The following is a 21,427-nucleotide window of genomic DNA, read 5'->3' as shown; positions in this document are numbered from 1 at the left end:
CCGCAAACAAAACATACTGCCCTTCAGTCAATTCTGACTCGTCATTACCCTGTGGGACAAAGTAGGGTTTCCAAGACTGTGGCTTTTTACAGGAGTACAAGCCTCATCTTTCACCCTTCAAGCTGCTGTAAGTTCGAACTATCAATCCTGCTGTTAGGAGCCCAACTCATCAGCATTAAGCTACCAGGGCTCCTGATAGAAGCATACATTTATAACCAAACACACTACCATAGAGTCAATTATGACTCATGATGACCTTATAGGACAGAGTAGAACTGCCCCTGTGGGTTTCTGAGACTGGAACTCTTCATGGGAGGAGAAGGCTCAGCCTTTTCCAGATATAAATACCAATGAAATGGCTCATATAGTCTGAAATGTGGGCAAGATCCAAGTGCAATGGTTAGACTCTAAGTTGAAGGCTTCTCCTGACTTACATAGCTGCAGGGGTCGATGAACTCAAGATTGACAGGTCAGTCAGAAGACTTCTGACTTCAGAGGTGAAGGAAACTTGCGGGTAAGTCAACAAACTGTTGACCACTCCAACGTTTAGCAGGCAATATAGCAGGTCACTGACTCAAGTCCAAAGAACTCGAGGTTAGAAAACAAGCCATCAGCAGGATCCATACTCATCAAAAAGCAAAGAAGCTTGTTCGCACCATCCACTTATATTGAAAGCAGACAACGCACCCTGGAAGATGTCTCATTCTGGGGGAATTACTATAGCTTAACTACTAAACAACTCAGAATCCTGGCCAAGGGAAGCTGGCAGAAGACTCCAACCATCACAATGAGCCAAAAGAAGAAAACGTTACAATCACAGGGAACTATGAAACTGTTTAGAGATGTGATTGCGATTCTCTCACGGTAATAAACCAATAGTGTTAGAAGGAGCATGTTCTGTAGAGGAAAACAGAAATCTTGGAGGCACATCTGAGGATGACATATCACAGTATCAGGTCTTAACAATCCTTTCCCAGTAGTTTAGTTTACCAGACTACGTCATTTTGTCCACAAAAGACATCAGACAACTGGGGATCATCAGTTTCCTGCTGCATTATGATGTCATTTAAATGTGTATACTTTTAATTTCATATTATGCACAGATAATTACATAGAGCAATCATGTATTCTTTCAACTGTTCATTGGTTGAGCAAAATTTCCCCAAGTTAGCTCCTCTGCTCCATTTTAGAAACATTTTCTTAAAGGGATCTTTAATTTTTTAGATTATTTGTTCATTAATGAGTATCTCAACAAGTAGAGCGTCTTAATTGTACCCTCCTAAATTTAATGAACTAGGATGCTCGCACAGTTTTCTAATGTATACTTCATGTAATTAAGTTCAAATGCTGATAAAAGGAAGTTTTTTCCATGAGAACTCAGTGCCATTGAGGGCTACCGACGCAGAGCCACTCTGTAGAACAAGGTAGAATTGTCCCTACGGGTTTCAGCGAGTATCACTCTTTACAGGAGGACAAGGTCTCGTCTGTCTCCCAAGTTTATTTTTCACCAAATAATTAAGTATACACATGTTCCCAAGAAACAATGGTGAGATCTGAATCACTATGTAACTTATAAATGAAAGAAAAAATTAAAGACAATCACTTGTTAGTCTAATTCTCATGATAATCATTGAAATATAAAACTGAGCAACTACAGTTTACAAAGGCAGAGTACCAAGAAAATTGCTACACAAAATGGAATTATGATGTTTTGAATGTCGCCCCATTTAAAAGGATTAATGTTATTGACATATAATTTACATTTCATACATTTCATTGGCTTAAACATACTATAAAAGAGATGCACAATCATCACCACCGTCAATTTTGTGACATTTTTTTCGTTATTATTAGCTCTCTATTTCCTTTCAACTTCCCGTCACCCCCCAAGAAACTATTGCTTCAGTTACTGTCTCTATAGATTGACCTATACTGGATCTTATATAAAGAAAAATATACCCCCTAAAAACAAAAAATAAAACTAACAAAAACAAAATAAAACAGAAAAATCTCAATAGAAAAGAAAGAAAATAATAAAAACTAGAATAAATTGAAAATGGATCAAAAGGAGAACATACGATAAAGTGTTAAATTTTAACCCAAGTACATCTGCATTAATCACCTTCCTGGTCAAGGGTCACCAGAGGCTTAATCCACGGGAGGCTCTTGCAAAGGGCTTTGGGGTTTGCCCAGTTACCCACAGCCTTCTGCTCAGAATTTAAACTCGAATACTGTTCCTTCATCAAGTCCTGAAGTTAATTATTTACAGTCCTTGGATCACATTGGCTGGTGTGCTTCTTCCTTGGAAGCGTAGTTGACATCTCACGTAGACGGCTGCTTATTTTAAGACATGCCTTTAAGACCCTAGATGCTAATCTTTCTGAGAGCACCATCTAATTTGTTCACCACACTTTGCTACAGGATCCAGATATTCAGTGATCTCTTCTTGAGGGCGAGTATTGGATATGATGAATCTTGGCCCAATATTTTTGACATAATATGTGTGTAACTGTCTCATAAACATATCGAAATGAATATGAATATGATAAAGAAGAGCAAGATAAAAGCAAGATATTCATCAAAATGAATATAAATATGATAAAGAAGAGCAAGATAAAAGGAGTCACATACACCTCTCACCCCCACTCCAATGGGGTAATCTATTTCTCTATGGGCTCAAGAAGTTGAGAAAGGCAGTGTGGAGGTCCCATCCAACCTCCCCTGACTATACAAGGGAAAAGAAGAATACAATTCCTTTCCAGCCCACGGCCGATTGCCACTAGGCAGATGTCAGCTTTGCCACCACACTTCAGTCTTCTTTAGCTTCTTCTGTCACCAAGTGTTTCCCCCACTACACTCTACTTTTCTGGTGGGTTCTCTAATTTGTTGCAAGGACACACAGAATGACGGGAGTTGCAATACTTACAACGGTGGACATTTATTAGGGAACTTACAGGGTGACCCGATGCCAGGATAAGAAAACATTAAAGATACCATCTTTTGTCCAAAGCAATACCACTCCTCATCCAGTAGCCAAGTCTCCCTAGTCCTCAGACTTTCAGCCATGTGGTCCCTGGTTCTCTGGCTCCCTGAATGAGCCAGGCAGTCCACCCGCTGCTCTGCCTCACAGGCTCCTTGTCTCCACCCTGCTTCTCTGTAGTCTCCTGGTCTCCTAGCCTCAGCCTCAGCCTCTGGTCTTGGTTTGGCACCATGTCTGCTGTCACCACCAATTCAATTCAGGTCGAGATTTCCAATGAGGTTTCCATCGCTGGTTGTTCTTCCTTGATGTCCCCAGGAATTCTTTCTGTTCCTGCTTCTGAGATAACTTTCTTATAACCCAGGGAATGATTAACCCAAACTAACCAGTCCCCTCAATTAGTGTTCCATCCACCTTATTGGCAGCGGCTCACCCATCATGTGGTATTAGTTACAGAGACATAGATCGAAGAGCCATATCAAGACATTTCATTTCACTCTAGGCATACATAAGGGGGTGGTTATAAAATGAGTCATTATTTTATTGCCTGATCCTATTGTGGTTGAGACAAAGATGCTATGGACTAGAAGCTGCCCCAGAGGCTTTCATGTAAAGACTGGCCTCAGAAACAATAGACAGGCAGCCATGTATTGTTCTGGCAAATGTTCAAAGAAGAGGGGTAATCCTGCCCTTTTACATTTTAATCTCTTTTTTCCCTCTAACATTTGGAGCTTTCTTTCTATTCTTCCTTTTTCTTTTTATAAAATTTTAAGTAAAATAAGTGGTATGCACTAGTAGATAGTGAGTGAATTCTTTCTGCCAGCAGGAAGAAAAGCAATTCTTGGATGCTAAAAATAGCTCCTTTGTGTGAAAATATCACACAGCCAAAGACATTTTACAAAAGAAAAGAAAGATTCGTGTTCCGAATTAATATTTTTAAATATGCAGGCAAATTTTAGCAATTGAACAGAAAGGAATCGCTAGAGATAGGCTGAGAAGAAATAAATAATCTTGTCTACAATCATGGCAGTCTTAAAATCTGAATGTTTATTCCTGGAGGTTTGTGGGATCTCAGACTGACCTTCTATCACCTGAACCCATGGCTTTAGGAGACAGGTGTTTCTAATCATTTGATGCAAGAAAAAATGTCCCCCTACCTTATCTTCTGCAGCATTACCACCTAGGCCAAGTGTGAACCAGCCTGGGTATAGAAGATGAACTTGGTGTTGCAGGCAGGAGTGACATTGTATATCTTGCTTGTCTTAAAGAAACTCACCTTGATACCCATACCCTCTAGAAAAGTTGATTTACCAGTTATTTACACGTAAGAGAGCTTCAAAAAGTACAAGCACAATGCATGAAATGATAATGAAAAATTTTCATGCACCTTTTTACAAAGTCCCCTAATATAGCAGGCCATCAGTTAATTACCAAGAGTTTTGATAGAGGTGGTGGTGCACATCTAATGATGTTTCTCATTTGCATAAATAGCCGTTCTTGCTACGTGCTTGCTGAAAATACTGCCAATTCAACTATTCTTATTTTCTGCCGGTCAGCAAAGGAACATGTGATCCAGTATTGGACAGTGTGACACTCTCCCATAAACTTGAGTCTTGAGTAGACTAACAAAATGAAACATGGCCACTGATTTCTTGGTGGTTCCCTGAAGAGAGTCCCCATGATCCTTTGATTATTTACTGATAGGCCTGGTGGATCAACCCATTGATTCTAAGCTACCTCCAATCACTGCAATGAATTTGTTCTTTAAATCGGCGAGAGTGTTTGCAACCAAAGGATTATAACAGCACCAAACAGAAATACTTCCTCAATATACATGATATTACCTGTTAGAAAGCTATCTGGATCCTAAGCTTCAGGGGAGATGGTGTTACCGCTTTCAGAAACCCACGTGTTGACTCGTTTCTTCCATTTGTATACATTTTATCCATTCATTAATTTTTAAAGTATTTACTCTGTTATCCATTGGAAACTGGTATCTCTGTAGATTCCATCACTTTTATGCTTGTGCACAAACGTCTCCCAAATATCCCCCATAGAGGGAATTAGCTGTAAGAAAACAATCGTTTTTGTCTACATTGCTTGTTTTTCTACTTCCAGCAGCTAGAATGATGACTGGAATCTATGTCGTAGATTAAAAAGGATAAAGTTGATTGTTTGTTTGTTTTTACATCCACATACAAACTTTCCTAAAGGAGCTTACCTTGGTACCTTTAATGTGTCAACATGACTAAGCTGAACTATAGTTCTCAACATTCTTTTTCTTGTAGGTTTTTAGTGAAAAAAGGTATTGTTTCAGGGAGATTTGGAAAGTGAGAGTGAAGAAGAAATCATTTTTGTAGCTAATACATATACTGCCTATTTGTTGATGCACCTCATTGACTTTGGGACGCAGCAGCCAGGCTTGCAGCTGCTCTGCATTCTTAGGGCTCTGCCTTCAGCTTTCCTGACTCTAGGTCACGTGTGCATTAGCTCCATTCTGCAGGATATACATAACAATGTCGGAGGCAGTAAGAATACACGCATTTTTTATTTGGTCCTCATGGGCTTTAGTCATCCTAGTGAATTCCAGCTTATTTTTCATTTCATCCACTTAGGTCAAGTTCCCATTTCCCACTGCTTGCTCTGTGGACTTGAAGTTTCAGTGTCAAATTAAAGACAGCAGCTTTACGGAGACGGCTCAGTCATCTCTCAAAATTGTGGGAGGTCAAATCCGGCAAACAAAACACAACCAAAAGAGCAATCTCTGTCTGTCATCTATCTACTTATCCCTCTATCCTACATCTATCCGAGGGGTCCTTCTTGTCTGAATACTGAATGAACCTCTGACGGACAGAGATTTTTTGAAGTGGCGCTGTCACAGCAAAACAGCAGAGTAACCTTGAAGGGGGAGGAGCGGAAAACACTGAGCATTTGAGAAGAGTGCTCATGAAACTTGCAGGGCCTTGAACACACTGTTTATAGAATTTTGTATTTTGAGCAGTTAGAGGAAAGTGGGGACGCGCTTACTGGAAATGGGAGGAAATTTCACCACAATCTTGGCAGCAGTGACTGGAAGATAGAAAATATATCGAAGAACCCAGGGAATCTAGCTCAGGAGATTTCCAGCGTCTTTCCATAGCACCCGGATTCACCTGGCTGTTCTCTATGAAAGATGCGAGAGAAAAGAGATCAACAAAAGATGCCTGGTTACACTACAAAAAATAGCCAAGACTTAATGGCTTTGAAGATCCTAGGACTCGTCAGACAGTTAATAATGGTAAAATATATATATTTTTTAAAATAAGAAAAAGAAAAGTCTCTGGAGGAATAGCAAATGGATGAAATTCAGGTCAATGCCAGGAAAATGTGGTATGAAAGTGTAAGTCAGGGTAAGGATGTAAAATTGTTTATTAAAATCTCAAAAAGGTCTAAGGTGATGCCTCAGAGTATCTTTACTCAAACCTTCTGAAGAGCGTAGGGCACACTGATCTTTTCAAAGTAAAGCATCTAAAAGTAGAAGGTCTTTATCCCCATGTCTTCTAAGTAGATGTTCCAAGCAGAGAGGGTTTTCTGTTTTTAATCTGGAAGAAATTTATGGGTGTGGCTTTTGTCTTATGAATTTAACCCTAGGAATCTCCTCAGGAGACCCACAGGGCTCTTTCAGGATTGCGTGTGCAGAAACACTCCCGGATGACATTGAGGGGGACAGATATACAGTAGAAAGAGGACTCTGAATCCCCAAGATTTGAACACTTGCTACTTTAAAGAGAAGGGGACAAGCAAGAGCCCAGAAGGAAGAGTGAAGACCCTTGGAGAATTATTCTCAGAGCCAAAGTCTGGGCAGATGAACACGTTTACCTGGTGGAATTTCAGAATTGCTATGAAGCCGTGGCTCCCCTGTGCCTCCCCTTCCCACACCTCCCAAGCTCTTTTGAGGATGAGATCACCTTATGGCTTCCCCACCAGTTTGTGCGGGGTAGATCATTTGTCTCTTGTTCCACCGTCCACAGGTCATGAAGAACCGTACCCAAGGGCATTAGCGCAATGAACCATACCTGAGAAGCCTCACCCTAACTTAGACCTGACACAGGTGATAGAGTCTGAGCTTTGAGCTGATATTGTAATTGAGCAAGAAGTTGGGGGCTCGGGAAAGAGTGAGTGATTTGGGAGCAGGGAGTAAATATGTTTTACATCAATACTTAGAAGATGAGAGTCTGAACTTTGAGCTGATAATATAATAGGAAAAGAATCAGAGGGTGGGTGAGTGTATTTTGCATTTGGAAGAACACTGGGGGGAAAAGATTTAGGCAGTCTCTAAAATAACTCCCACCCTTGGGTAATCCCTTATAGATTAGATTTATTGACTAATTTCTACCAAATAGAATAAAGCATAATGAGAGGAAGCCAGTTCGGAGACTGGTTACAGAAGCTTGTGGTTTTCATCTGGAAAGGCTCTCTCTCACTCTCTTGGATGGCATATTCTGGGAAAATCCAGCTGCCACATCACAAGGAGTCCTAGAGCAAATCCTATGGGAGCGAACATGGAAGGAGATCTTCTGAAACTTCCCAACAGCCATATGAATACATTGGGAACTGGATCCTCCTGCAGTCAAGCCTTAAAATGACCATAGCTCTAGTTAGCAACTTGATACTAGCCTTATGAGACAACCTGAGCCGAAACTACCCTGCTAAACTATTTCTGGATTACTGACCCACAGCAGCTGTTGGATAATTACATGCTTGCTACTTCAAGCCTCTAAATGTGGGGGTAATTGATAAGCCATAATAGATTGAAATATAAAACAAACTCCCTCCCATAGAGTTCATGCTAACTCATCGTGACCCTATAAGATAGAGAAGTTTCCCTGTGAGTTGCTGAGACCAAATCTTTATGGGAGTAGAAAGCCTCATCTTTCTCACATGGAGCAGCTGGTGGTTTCAAACTACTGACCTTGGGGTTAGTAGCCCAATGCATAACTCACTCTGCCACCATGCTATGCTGATCTCAGAAGGTCAGACATATGCTAGAGGAGAGACTGCAGCTGTGTTGGGATGGGGAGTTACCTGTTGGGCTGCAATCCTCAGGATCAGCAATTTGAGCTCATTTCAATGAGCTAACCTCAGGTGTTGGCTCCCATAATGATGCACAGCCTCAGAAACTCTAGGGAACAGGTTTACTGTGTCCTATAACTCAGAAACAATTGGATGGCCTGGCTTGGGTTTGGTCAAGTGCTTATTGTTCTCAATAACAGCAGCTCACTGCCATCGAGCTGATGTTGCGGACTGTGTAGGACAGGACAGCACTACAAAAACATCCTGGACACAGGATGTGGGTCCTTTTGTGGGTTTTTGAGACTGTAACTCTTTTGGAAAAAACAAAACAAAACAAAAAACCTAAAACCTCACTGCCATTAAGGAAGTTCCAACAGGATAAGGTAGAACTGCCCCTGCGGGTTTCCGAGACTGTAACTTCTTATAGGAGTAGACAGCCTTGCCTGTCTCCCACCAAGCAGATGGTGGCTTTGAACTGTTGACCTTGTGGTTAGCAGCCCAACACGTAACCACTATGCCACCAGGGCTGCCCGCTAATTGTTCTACAGTGTCTTAGTTGTTAGAATACATCTATACTACAATGTTCTAATTGTTATGATGCAGCATTCTATGAGGAAGCCATTTTGATCTGCTTGCCCAAAAAGCCCTTCTTTGGCAATAAGCGCTTGCCAATAATCATTGCCAATGAGCCTTTCTTTAGTCACTGTTTAAAGACAGCCAACCTGGAGTTAGTTTGCTCTTTTTCCTCTTCATTGTATCATCTGATCTTTTGGTTCATTAAGGCCTTTAATTAGGCAATGATAGCCAAACAGGGCATTAGGGATGCATAGCCCCTTGTTTTCCTGGAATTTTCCCAGGTTATGATGTTCAAAGATAAAACGGGCTGGATTAATAGAACAATAGCTAACCTTTACAGCACATTGACTGTGTACCAGGGAACTGTGAGATTTTCTTAATTCTCATGCCAGCCTTTTGATGTAAGTCTTTACAGAGGAGCTAAGTGATGTGCCTGATGTCATAAACTGGCAAGAGGTAGATCGGAGATTTGAGCCAGGCTGGCCTGCCTGCCTGGCTACCAGGCCTGTGCTCTTCATTAACTTTAGGCAAAGAAGATTTGCTGTGCCACGTTGCATGAACTAATAAACTGCAATGGGCCAATTCTCTTGATAGCTGAAATGTATCAAAGAGAAGCAGGGCAAGAAAGATCTTTCCATGCATGACCTCACAGATGCAGCCTGAAAGGGGTTTGTATCTCATGAGGTCCGTCTCTGACAAGCCTGCGTCCATGATGTTTTTGAAGAGAGGGGTGAGAACCTAACCTGAAATGAACTCTATCACCTGCTTAAGGGCTCTGGCCCTAAGAAAACTTTGGCTGGTCTTAAATGCCATTCAGAAGGTGAAAGCTATTTGAACTACACTCATTTTTAGGACCAAGCGTACATATGATCCTAACAGATCATTCTTAGGATTTACAGAAATCCATTGGTTAAAGGCAACAAAAGCTCCCTGGCTGCTACCTTTGTGTTTTGTTCATTTGCTGTTTCCACTAAAGAGTATTATGTACCAGAGTATTTACTAGATATCTTAAGCTTATGGATTTATTCTGCCAAATCTCTTATACTCATTTGCTGGTCATTTAAAAATATGGTTAAAATATAAGACACAATAGACTCCTTGATCACAACTAGTGTCTTTGTTTTATTTTGATATAACTTCCCCACCACACCCCCACCCTGAACTTGGCATTAATACAATTTTTAAACACGGAATTTTGTTTAAAGTTCCTAAATAAATATTTACTTGCTTCTTCCTTTCCTTACATTTTCAACAAATCATTTTCTCAAAATGGAACCCCTTCTCACTTCCCTTTTAAGTCTGAGCACGGTTTTCTTTCAATACTGGTTCAGACATATAATTCGTGCTTTCTTAGTCAGCTCTCTGATACCCAGATGCTGCATTTAATCACAGGGTGATGGTCAGGCCAAAGTTTATCTTATCACACCAGAGTTTTTAGGTCATTTCCAGTTGTCTTTTCAAACTTTCCCTTGAAAAGAAAATTAATTGGAAAACACCAGCAAAGCTTTTTTCCCCTTCCTCTTTCAGCTACTCAACTGCCAGCTGCCAATTCCTTCTGAATTCTTTATCTGATGTGCGTGAGACACAGGAAAATTGTAGCTCTTCCTGGACTTGGCAGTAGTTAAATGGTTTTATAGAGAGTGGCCCAAACCAACCTGCATTTTGTAGAGCTTTTTGATTACACATGGTTTTCTCTGAGGCATAAAAACCTCTTGAAGGATTAACTTTCTGGAGAGAATTACCATTTGGGAAGGTTTATGTCATGTTTCAATGATAAAATTATTCAGAAAAATGCCTCTCTTTAAATATTCTCTAAATTCTCACAAATATCTGAGCTCTTGGGGGCCAGAAGGAGGGCACGGCACAATTTGTGCAAAGTAATCATGCATATATACACACATGAATTTTCTAATCCAAAGGTCTCTCAGATGTCTTATGATCCTCTCTGGAAAGCTTCGTCAGAATAACCGTCCGCCTCTTCTCAAAGACCTGTGACAGAGACCATGAAGACACTGTGGAGAAGCCTCATTTTAACAGTGGATAAACTGCTGCTATAGGAAGGTGGCAGCAGAATTAACTTGGTTGGAAACTGAGTGTGTCGTATTTATATATACAGCTATGTATATATAAAATATGCATATGTGAATATATAGGTACTTTCATCAGGAGATCAGTGGGAAATTAAAGTATATTTTATTTATTAATAAAATGTAAGAGTTTAAATGACTAACATCATGTTAGAAACACTAATGGTCACTCACTGGATATGTTTAAATAGTTTGATTTTCAAAATGAGACTTTGTAAATTTCTATTAAATGAAATACCCCTCCCATCCCACCCCTACCCCCAATAAGTGCCTGAAATCAAAATTATTTTTACCAGAATATCTGATCTTCTGATTGCATTTTCCGGTTGTTGTTGATTTAGGATAGTAGAATTTTGAGGCATTATAGAATAGTAAAGCTGGGAATAACTTAGAGCAAATTTTGGGCAACTGCTTGCTTAATTTATTATTAGAAATACGCCAGGTACATAGATTAATTGTAGCATTAACAGAAGGCAGACCAGAGGAATCAAGGAAGAACATGCAATTTAAATGCCATTACCTGTGGAAAGATGGAGTTCATGCTATGCAAATATGTCATTACAAATACTCATTTTGCAAAACAACCCAATACCTGTCGGAAAGACCCAAACCAAAACACCACATAGTAAGGCAGTGCTTGAGCCTGTTTTATTCCTGTCCTTTCGAGACCTGTCAAGTATTGGGTTACAGCCTGAAGATTGGTGGTTCAAATCCACCGGTCTCTCTGAAAGAGAAATCAGGCTGTCAGCTCCCTTTAGGATTTATAGCCTTGTAAACACTATCTGGGGTCGCTCTGAGTTGGGATTGATTTGATAGCAGTGGGTATGTGAGGAGAAGCCTCTGGAAGGAATAAACAGTAAGGTGTTTTGACTAGTCATTGGAAGGTTGGAAGTTTGAGCTGACTCAAAAGCACCTCAGAAGAAAGGTCTGGCAATGTGTTCTCCAAGGGTCCCAGCCATGAACACCTTACAGAGTTCAACTCTGATGCACACAGGGCCACGAGTTGGACAGACTTGAAGGTAACTGATTCTTTCCCCCAGTTAGATTACAATAAGCCAGGATCCCACATTCCAGCTTCCCCCTCCGTAATAGAAGTTACAATGGGAAATTTGAGGGGATCGAGTCTGGATGTAGGAAATGTTCTGTGGCAGAAAAGACTCAGGTGGTGCACGATTGGTGTGAATTTTAGAACGTGCCCATATGGTGGGGAAGAGAGTGGACATGACGAAGAGTAAGGGGGAGGGGGACCAGAGAGTTGTGATATTCCTGGAAATAATTTGCTTCCATGTCACTCCCATGAACAGCCTCTCCCTTAAGTCAAGCAGGCATAATGAATGGTGTGACACTGGTAGTAGGCAGCACAGTTATAAATACGCGGCCTTCAGCCTAGAGATGGCCCATTACCACTCACTAAAACAGGCTGTCATACTGCTGTGCTGGGGCCATTCATTTTCCATGACCCTGCTGGCAACGTGACTGGGATTTCCTGAAACCACACGGAGGTCTCTGCCCCACGAGACCTGTGCTTTAACCCCCTAATTCTTCTCTTCCAAAGGGTATCGTGTCAGGTTTTTTTTTAATGTTCCGCAGAAGGCAAACAAGCAGAGCAAAAGCTAAACTTGACTTTACTGGAAAACAGCTTACTCAGAGTGATGATTGGATAATAAATCGTTCATCAATCCTAACACGCAGAGTCACAGTTGATGGTTTACGGCATCCAAGGTAAGGAACTTGAAGAAGTATTTTAATTCTTACATAGCTCACCACTACCAAGGCTCTCCTTTTCCATCATGAAAGGCCAACTTTACTGTAACAATTTCAGCACGACAGGGCCTTCTGATTTGCAGGCTGCTTCAAATCACAGTTGGCCCTTTGATGATATTGACACCTATCTCCGTTCACAATCCAGTGCTTCTCCTCAACTTTGTACCATATCCCATCTGTTTTTAGGGCCACTCTCCTAAGGAAGCCTGGAGAAGAGTGAAGAAAGGCCTGATTGATCACAGGGTCCTATCAAATGTTAAAGCTGGCCCTGGCTGACCTCCCATCTATTCAGAGCTGCTTTGATTTAATCTCCAAACTGGCTGCTTCTCCAGGCTGTGAGTGCTATCTGCAACCCATGTGTCAGCATTGAGATATGACCTGCTTCACGCTCCATTCATCTCATTTGAAGGACGGAAATTAAACTGGAGGGTGGGAGAGGGGTACCGCTCAAAATATACACACATCCACTGAAGCCTTTTGTGTGGGTGCATCGTGGGAGTTTGAACAACCATTAAAAATTATATTAAAATGAAATTGATCTTTACTCCACTGAAATGGTTCAGAACTTTTCCTCCCTTCGCCACCCCCTTCATCTATTCTCCTTTCTTCCCTCCCCTATCTGTAGTCATCATAGAAACCTGATCTCATTAAGGTTCTAAGTGAAAGCGAAGAGAAATTTACAATTTTCAGTTTCTTTCATAGGGCATCCTCCAGAAAATTCACTGGTTGCCTTTAATTTGCACAGTAAATATTGAAAACAAAATAGAGATAAGAGAAGCTGGTTTGGTCATCAGACTAATAAAAATGTAGGCAGCTTTGTTTAGCATTATTGATTTATTTAAGTTCTGCCTGTCAAGGTTTTAAAAACGTAATTGGAACTCAAACTTGGGGAATATAGTCCTTTAACTATCAAGATACAGTGGTGCAATATGATATAAACAAAATATATCCATTCTGATTTGTTTTTTCTTTAAAAAAAATCTGAGCTACTCTTGCTTTTATCACCATCCTTTTTATACTATTAACCAAGACCGGTAATTAATTGAGAGTCTGATTCTACATCTATATAGTTGTTAGTCATAATAAGCTTAAAAACAGTGAATTTTGTTTGCCAGAGGTGCCCCAGCATATGAGAAGAAGGTAAGGGTAGTTTAAGTGCAGGCCTGGGTGGCGGAGTGGTGATGCTCTGGACTGTGATCCGCAAGGTTGGCAGATGGAAACCAGCAGCTGCTTGAGAAAGATGAGGCTCTCTACTCTTTTTTTTTTTTTTTTCATTTTATTAGGGGCTCATACAACTGTTAGCCCAATCCATACACACATCAATTGTGTAAAGCGCATTTCTACATCGTTTCTCAAAACATTTTCTCTCCATTTAAACCCCCGACATTAGGTCCTCATTTTTCCCCTCCCTCCCCGCTCCCCCCTCCCGCATGAGGCTCTCTACTCTTGTCAAGTGTTCCAGTCTCAGAAACTCACCCTGGCCTCGCGGGTCGCTGTGAATGGCCTTGACGCAATGGCAGGGAGCTCGATTTTTGTTTTGGAGGAAAGTGAGTCATATTTATCTCCATTCATTCATTTATATGCTATTTGAATTTTCCATTGCAATTATATCAGAGTAGAAGAAATATGTTTTAAAAAACAGTTTTATTAGCACTCCATCCACATGTCATCCAATTCAATAATTCAGTCATATCAAGAAGAGTTGTACAATGGTCATCATATTCTAGTCTAGCATTTTCTTCTTTCTTGTAGTCATTGTTATTCGTGGAATTATTTTTTTCCTCATTGTGGCCAGAATATACACAACAGAAAATTCTCCGATTCTACAACTTCTACTTGTATTTTTCATTGTCATTGAATGTATTCTTCATGTTGCCCAACCATTATTGATATCCTTTTCCAAATTGTTCTACCACCATTGATATAAACGCAATGCCCATGATTCAACAACTCTTACCCCTTCACATATGGTAGTAACCATTGGTCAAGTTTAGTTTCTTTTTTTCTTTTCCCCTGTGGTTTTCTGGATACAGCTTTCTGTGGTTAAATCGCTTTTAAAAGGAGTTGTATAATCACAGTCAGTTCTAGTGCTCCCTCCCCACCTCCCACATTCATATTTTATTCCCCAAATCCCCTCAACCCTTCTATCTCTCATCCCCATCCCACACCCACATCCTCTATAAAACCTTGCATCAGTTATTAAGCATCAACTCCTTCTATGCTTCATAAACTGGGAAAGCCAACAGAAACAATAAAAAGCAAGAGCAAAGTAAAGTGATAAAATAATAATATAAAGATTAAAAATACAAATAATTAGTAAGAAAAAAAGACCACCGTTAATATTTAAAAAGCCAGGGAAGAAATTTTTGACCTGGAACAAGCAAGAAATCCTTGAGCCTAGAACATACTCAGGGTGGGTCAAGAGGGAGGTCAACTGACCAAGTTACAAGCTCGATATAGCATAATTAAGTTTACAATGCTCTCTGTCTGATAGTAAAGTTGAGAACATTGTCTGGGGCTTAAGTGGATCTGCCAGAGGCTTAACCTGCCTTAACACTCTACAGATGGGTTTGGGCTTCCCAGTAGCCTCCATAGCCTTCTACAAATTGGATGTTCACAATCTAAGCTCTGAATCCTTTCCTTTCGTCATATTTGGGTTTTGTCATGGTCATCTTTGGATCACACAAGAAGTTTGGTACACTTCTTCCAGGTGGACTTAGTTGACTCCTCACTTAGATGGTTGCCTGTTTGAATACAAGCCTTTAAGAACCCAGACACTATTCTGATGGATAATCGAGCACCATCTGCTTTCTTCACCGCAATTTGCTGTAGCATCCTTATCTTCGGTGATCATTTCATGAAAGTAAGTATCCAGCAGGACCATGTTATCAGAAGCAACTGTTCTTGGATTGAGTTTAGAGTTAAGTGAGAGCCCTGAATCCATCTGCTTATTCACGGGTTATGCACGACTCTGGTGTACTTTGGTGGTCATATTATCAAAACCCCAAATCAAAACCCCATAAGACCACCACCACCAACAACAAACCAAACAGCAAAGAAACAAAAGGCAGTAAACCAAAACCACATAGAAAATGAAAAAAGAAAAATATTGTCAATCATCCCCCTGGGGTATAAGGCAATTGCACTGATAATATAAACAAATTTTCCAATGACACAGCACTCCAGCCACTGTAGGAATGAGGAGTCTGAGAATACGGTTCCACTGTGAGCCACAACCCATGAGTTGTTGCTCCACACAGTTCAATCTCCCTTCCATCGAGCTCTGTTTACCCTAAGCTTCGGGAATGGTGCCAGGGAAAATGACCTGTATCAATTCTTACAAGTACAGCTAGCTCTCTGCCCAACAGATCGATACTAAATATATGTTGAGTCTGGGTCCCTTTCCATTGGACACCCATCAAGCCAGGTCCAATGTCCACTGTGTCCACAGTTCTAGTGAGGCCACTCTTCTTGTTCTCCCATCAGAGTACCCCAGCCCTCAGTCCAAGGGTACAGGCAGCATTGAAGCAGGGCTCAGTACATTCAGTACGGCCACTTTGTTGAGTCCCTCGGGTGTAGCCCCTGGGGATTCCATGCTGCCTGCAAAGTCAGCATCCCAGGGCATCAGTGTGCTTAGTCTTTGATGTGGTTCATAGAGGGTTGGGTATTTGTACTGTCTACCCAAGAACATAAACTCTGGTCCATTTTCCCCCTAGGTTCCCTACAACCATTGTTTAGCATCCCGTCCCAATGTGAGCTTGCTCCTCCCCATTCACCCACCAAACTTACCAACAGAAATACTAGTGTCTCTGCCAAAATGTAGATGCACACCTCCCTTGGTCTTGACTTGATTTTCCAGCAAGGTTCTCCTTCCATTCCTGTAGGGGGCCCATTGATTTGTCCCAGCCTTGTCTCGATGTGTGTAGCCTCAAGTGGATGGCCTGCTCCCCTTTCTCCTCTCTTGAAGGTGTGACCTCAGCAGATGTGAGGTCTCCTACTTCAGGGTGATTCTTGTGAAGTGTGCTTAAGCGAGGTGATATATGGCTGCTGGCTGGTAAGTAGCCTTTTTTAATCTTTTTTATTCAGGAATTTCTCCCTAAGATATGTTTAAGTGCTGTTTCTCTTTATTGTAGTGGACTCATACAATATTTGTCCTTTTTTGTTATTGACTTACTTCACTCAGCATAATAGCTTCAAGGTCCTTTCATATCATGAGGTGTTTCATGCTTTCAACGCTATTTTCAGGGGTACATAATATTCCATTGGGTGTATGTACCATAGCTCCTTTAACCATTTTTCTACTGTTGGGTATTTGGCTGCTTCCAGTTCTTTCTACTGTGAACTGTGTTGCTCTGCATGGCAGAGCATGCATCCACTCATGTGTGTCTCTTATTTCTTTAAGGTATATACTTAATAATGGTATTGCTGGATCATGTGTGATTTCAATTCCCAGTTGCTTTAAGTATCACCATATTGATTTCCACAGTGGTTGTGTGTATTTATAAGTCCACCAACAGTGTATACAAGTTCCAATCTCTCCACGACCTCTCCAGCATTTTTTGTTTTCTGTTCTTTTGATTTGGGATAGCATTGTGGGTATAAAGTGGTATCTCATTGTGCTTTTAATTTGCATCTCACTGGTGGCTAGTGATCGTGAGCATTTTTTCATGTGTTTGTGTTTGTTAGCCATTTATACTTCACTTTTGGTGAACTGTCTGTTCATGTCTTTTTCCCATTTCTTAATTGGGTCATCTGTTATTTTCTTATTGAGCTGTTGTAGAGCTCTGTATATTTTCGTGATGAATCCTTTGTCTGATGTGTAGTCCAATCTTTTGGCTCCCATTTTACTCTCCTGATGGTCTTTTGATGTGTGTAAGTTACATAATTTAGTATTAGTATTAGGTACATGTATTAGTCTAGGTACTTTGGAGAAACAAATCCACAGCAACTCACGTATAAGAGAGAGTTTTATGCAAAGAGAACGTGCATCACGAAAACATCCCAACCCAATGCTGCCCAAGCCCACAAGTCCAACATTAACCCATTAACCCAACACCAGTCCACAAAGTCCTTCACCTCACAAAACAGAGGCAATAATGCCGACTGCAGGAGGAAAGCTGAGTCAGTGAACGTGTAAGCATCACAGCACTGGCACCGGTCTCCACATGGCTGCTCCAGCACCCAGGGCTGCATCAGGATAGATCCATGCGGCTTCTCCTTGGGGATGTCTTGTAGGAAATCCATCTTGCAAGCTGAAGCAGGGAACTGCTAAGGTAGCTGCACCCGATGCAACCATCACAAAACAAGAGACCCGAGAACTAGAAAGGCGAGGCTTCACCACCCATTTATCCCTCCGCCTTTCAACCAGCACCACATGTGATTATTGGCCAGGCTGGCACAATTAACTAACTCAGATGTGTAGTCCAATCTTTTGGCTCCCATTTTACTCTCCTGATGGTCTTTTGATGTGTGTAAGTTACATAATTTCAGCATGTCCCAGTCTTCTATCTTGTCTTCTGCTGTGTGTACCTCCTCCATTACACTTGGTCCATGTATGCCCTGCAATGGAGCCATTCAATTTGTTCCAGGCTTCTCATGGATGATCCTGAGAGCTCTAGGGTTTACATTTAGGTCTTTAATCCACCTTGAGTTAGTTTTTGTGCATGGGGAAAAGTATGAGTCTTGTTTTATTCTGCTGCATATGGAGATCCAGTTTGTCCAACACCATTTGTTGAAGACGCTGTCTTTCTCCCATTGAATATTTCTAGGTCCTGTGTTTAGAATAATTGCCCGCAGGCTGATGCATTTATGTCTAGGTTTTCAGTTCTGATCCATTGCTCTATGTTTCTCTTGTTGTACCACTACCAGACTGTTTTAACTGCTGTGGCTATGTAGTAGGATTTTAGGTCAGAGATTGTCAGGCCTCCTTACTTATCCTGGGTCTTTTGCCTGCCCATATGAAATTGGTAATTAGTTTTTCCATTTTGTAAGGAATTTACTTGGGATTGGAATTGGTATTGCATTTTATCTCTAGAGTGTTTTAGATAGCATTGATATTTTCTCAATATTAAGTCTGCGTATGCATGAGCATGGGATTTTCTTGCATTTATGCAAGTCCTTTTTAGTTTCTTGTAGTAATGTTCTGTAGTTTTCCCTGTATTGTTCCTTTGTTCCTTTAGTTAAGTTTATTCCTAAGTATTTCATCTTTTATGTGGTTATTGTAAATGGTATCATCTTCTTAATTTTTTTTCATAGAAATGTTTTTTTTAATTTAAAAAGTACGTTGTAAATGCTGCTGAAAACTTGCAATGTGGCTATAGAAATTGAGGGAGTCAATTTTTAATTTTATGTCATTGACATTTAGATTGGCCAGTGATATGTGACCTTTGGGAAGCAGACAACTTAGCATGTCTGCCCCAGGTGCCTCTGCATTGGTTCAAACTACCAACCCTTTGACTAGTAGTCAAGTGCTTAGTGATTTGATGCTCATAGTGGACAATACAGTTTTAATAGCTCTTCATTTTAAAATCACTGTAGATTTTGTGTGTGTGTATGTGAAGCACTGCAGCTATTTATCCTCTTATGAGAATTCATTTTGCTATAGAATAGATACGGTGAAGAACTTATAGTCCTGAATTATTATCACAGTAAGAAAGATAATAAAAAGCATTCATGTATTAGACAGGGTTTTCAGTCCCTTTTAGAGAGTGACTGGAATAATTTCAATAAGACAACTGGGACAGATAATCATAAGCAAGTTGTTGTTGTTGTTGTTGTTGTTGTTGTTGTTAGGAACCACATATGTGGTTTCACTCCATAGCAACTCCCTGCACAACAGAACAAAACACTGTCTGCTCCAGCACCTATGCCTGAACCCATTGTTAAACCACAGTGTCAATCCATCTCATTGAGGGCCTTCCACTTTTTTTGCTGTCCCTCCACTTTACCAAGTAGGATGTCCTTCTCTAGGGATTGGCCTCTCCTGATAACATGTTCAATGCAAGTAGGACAAAGTGTTAACATCATTACCCCTAAGTAGCATTCTGTCCAAACTTCTACCATCGACCCATTTGTCTTTTTAGCAGTCCGTGGTACCTCCAATATTCTTCTCGAGCACCACAATGCAAATGCATCAATAGCTCTTCGGTTGTGCTCACTTAATGTCCAACTTTCACATGCATATGAGACAATGGAAAAATATCATGACTTGGGTCAGGTGCGCCTTAGTCCTCAACGTGACATCCTTGCTTTCAATACTATAAAAACCTTACACATAGCTTTGACATATTGTCTGAGGGTTCATGGATAAGATCAATTGACCAAGAATAAGGTGATGTAGAGTCTAAATCTGGCTTTGATTCTAGTCAGCCATTGACGTTAAATTTGTTTCTTAACTTTTCGTTGCATAATAGAATAGTTTGGTAGCTTAAATCCACTCAATGGCACGGCAGGAGAAAAAATGACTTACCCTCATAAAGATGGTTGTTGTTAGATGCCCTTGAGTCATATCTACCTGATTGTGACAACAGTGCAAAGCAGCCATATCCTGTACTATTGTTGCATTACCTTTACTTCTGGTACACAATCTCTGTGCCTTTCACACCATATTATTGTCTCTCCTCTAGGATCAACTATATGGGGATATAATGTCTGTACAAGAAAGCGTTGCCAATTCATCTCAGCGAAAGTCTTCCTCTTTCACGTTGACCCTCTACATTACCCTCTACCATGAGCCCTTCTCTGGGGGTGGGCTCCTCATGACATGTCAAAAGTACATGAGACTAAGTATTTCCTTGCTTAGTCCTAAGGAGCATTCTAGTTATACTTCTTGTGAAGCAGATTTATTTGTTCATCATATATATATATAATATTCCTTACCCACATCATAACTCCACAGTATCAATTCTTCTTTGGTCTTCCCTATTCATTGTCAGCTTCTATATACATATAAACAATTGAAAATACAGAATACAGCTTAGAAAGCCCTGTAAGATAGTTCTACTGTGTCATATGGAGGTACTATGAGTCAAAAATCTACTTGACGTACCTAACAGCAAGAATAGAAACAAGAGCAATTACTTGATATTCACAATATAAATTTCTGCAGACTGTATGCCAATTAAAATATGATTTCCACCCACGTTGATGTTGATGTAGAAGAGATCTTTCACTACAGGGCCACAGAGGATCTTTGGGTGCAGCCAGTGGAAGGATTCAGCCAGTTCCTACTGGTTTGGCAGAACCAATAACTAATCTTTTGTTGTTGGTTTTGGCGAACCAGTTGTTAAAATGTCACTTAAATCAAGGTTCTCACTAAGGTGCCCACCTGGGCAGTGGCCCAATGTGGACATCACAAACCTACATCCCTTCTCCATTTTTAATGTTCATGTGTCCTTGGATGACAACGTTTTACACAAATTTGTTGATCTCTATAGAAATTTCAATACCCTTATTTGCTTATTTACTTTGACCAAAATACAGATTTAAAATATAGTCAGTGCTTACAGATTAAAGATTGATTTGGTAACTAGTTCATAATTGGTCAATATTATTTATATTTTAAAAGAAATCTAGGGATATTTTTGAAAAAACAACTCTATATATATTTATACACACATAAACATACATACATACATGTATAATTGAATATGCAGGCCAAACTTTAGCATATTAACAGATATTGACTATGGACTAGTTCAGATTTCATTTATTTTTTTCACACTGTTGAAATTAACTTCTAGTGTAGTTATATGGATGTGTATTTTCCCTTAACCATCTGGGAATTACTTGCTATCGAATTGAGGAGGGGATGTAATCCAAGTATGAGGCAATTTCAGAAGGCTCAGTAGATGCGAACACTTAAAATCAGTTGCTCCTCACCCAGTTTGCAGAAGACAGTGGGTGACAGTGGAAGCCCCAAATCCATTTGTAGGGTCCTCATATGGATTAAGTCTCAGGTGAATCCCCTCTG

This window comes from Echinops telfairi, unplaced genomic scaffold (genome assembly GCF_000313985.2).
Source record: "Echinops telfairi isolate 266 unplaced genomic scaffold, ASM31398v2 ScPeMD7_4225;HRSCAF=4972, whole genome shotgun sequence".
NCBI classification, from domain to species: domain Eukaryota; kingdom Metazoa; phylum Chordata; class Mammalia; order Afrosoricida; family Tenrecidae; genus Echinops; species Echinops telfairi.
Note: the sequence above shows the minus strand (reverse complement) of the source record.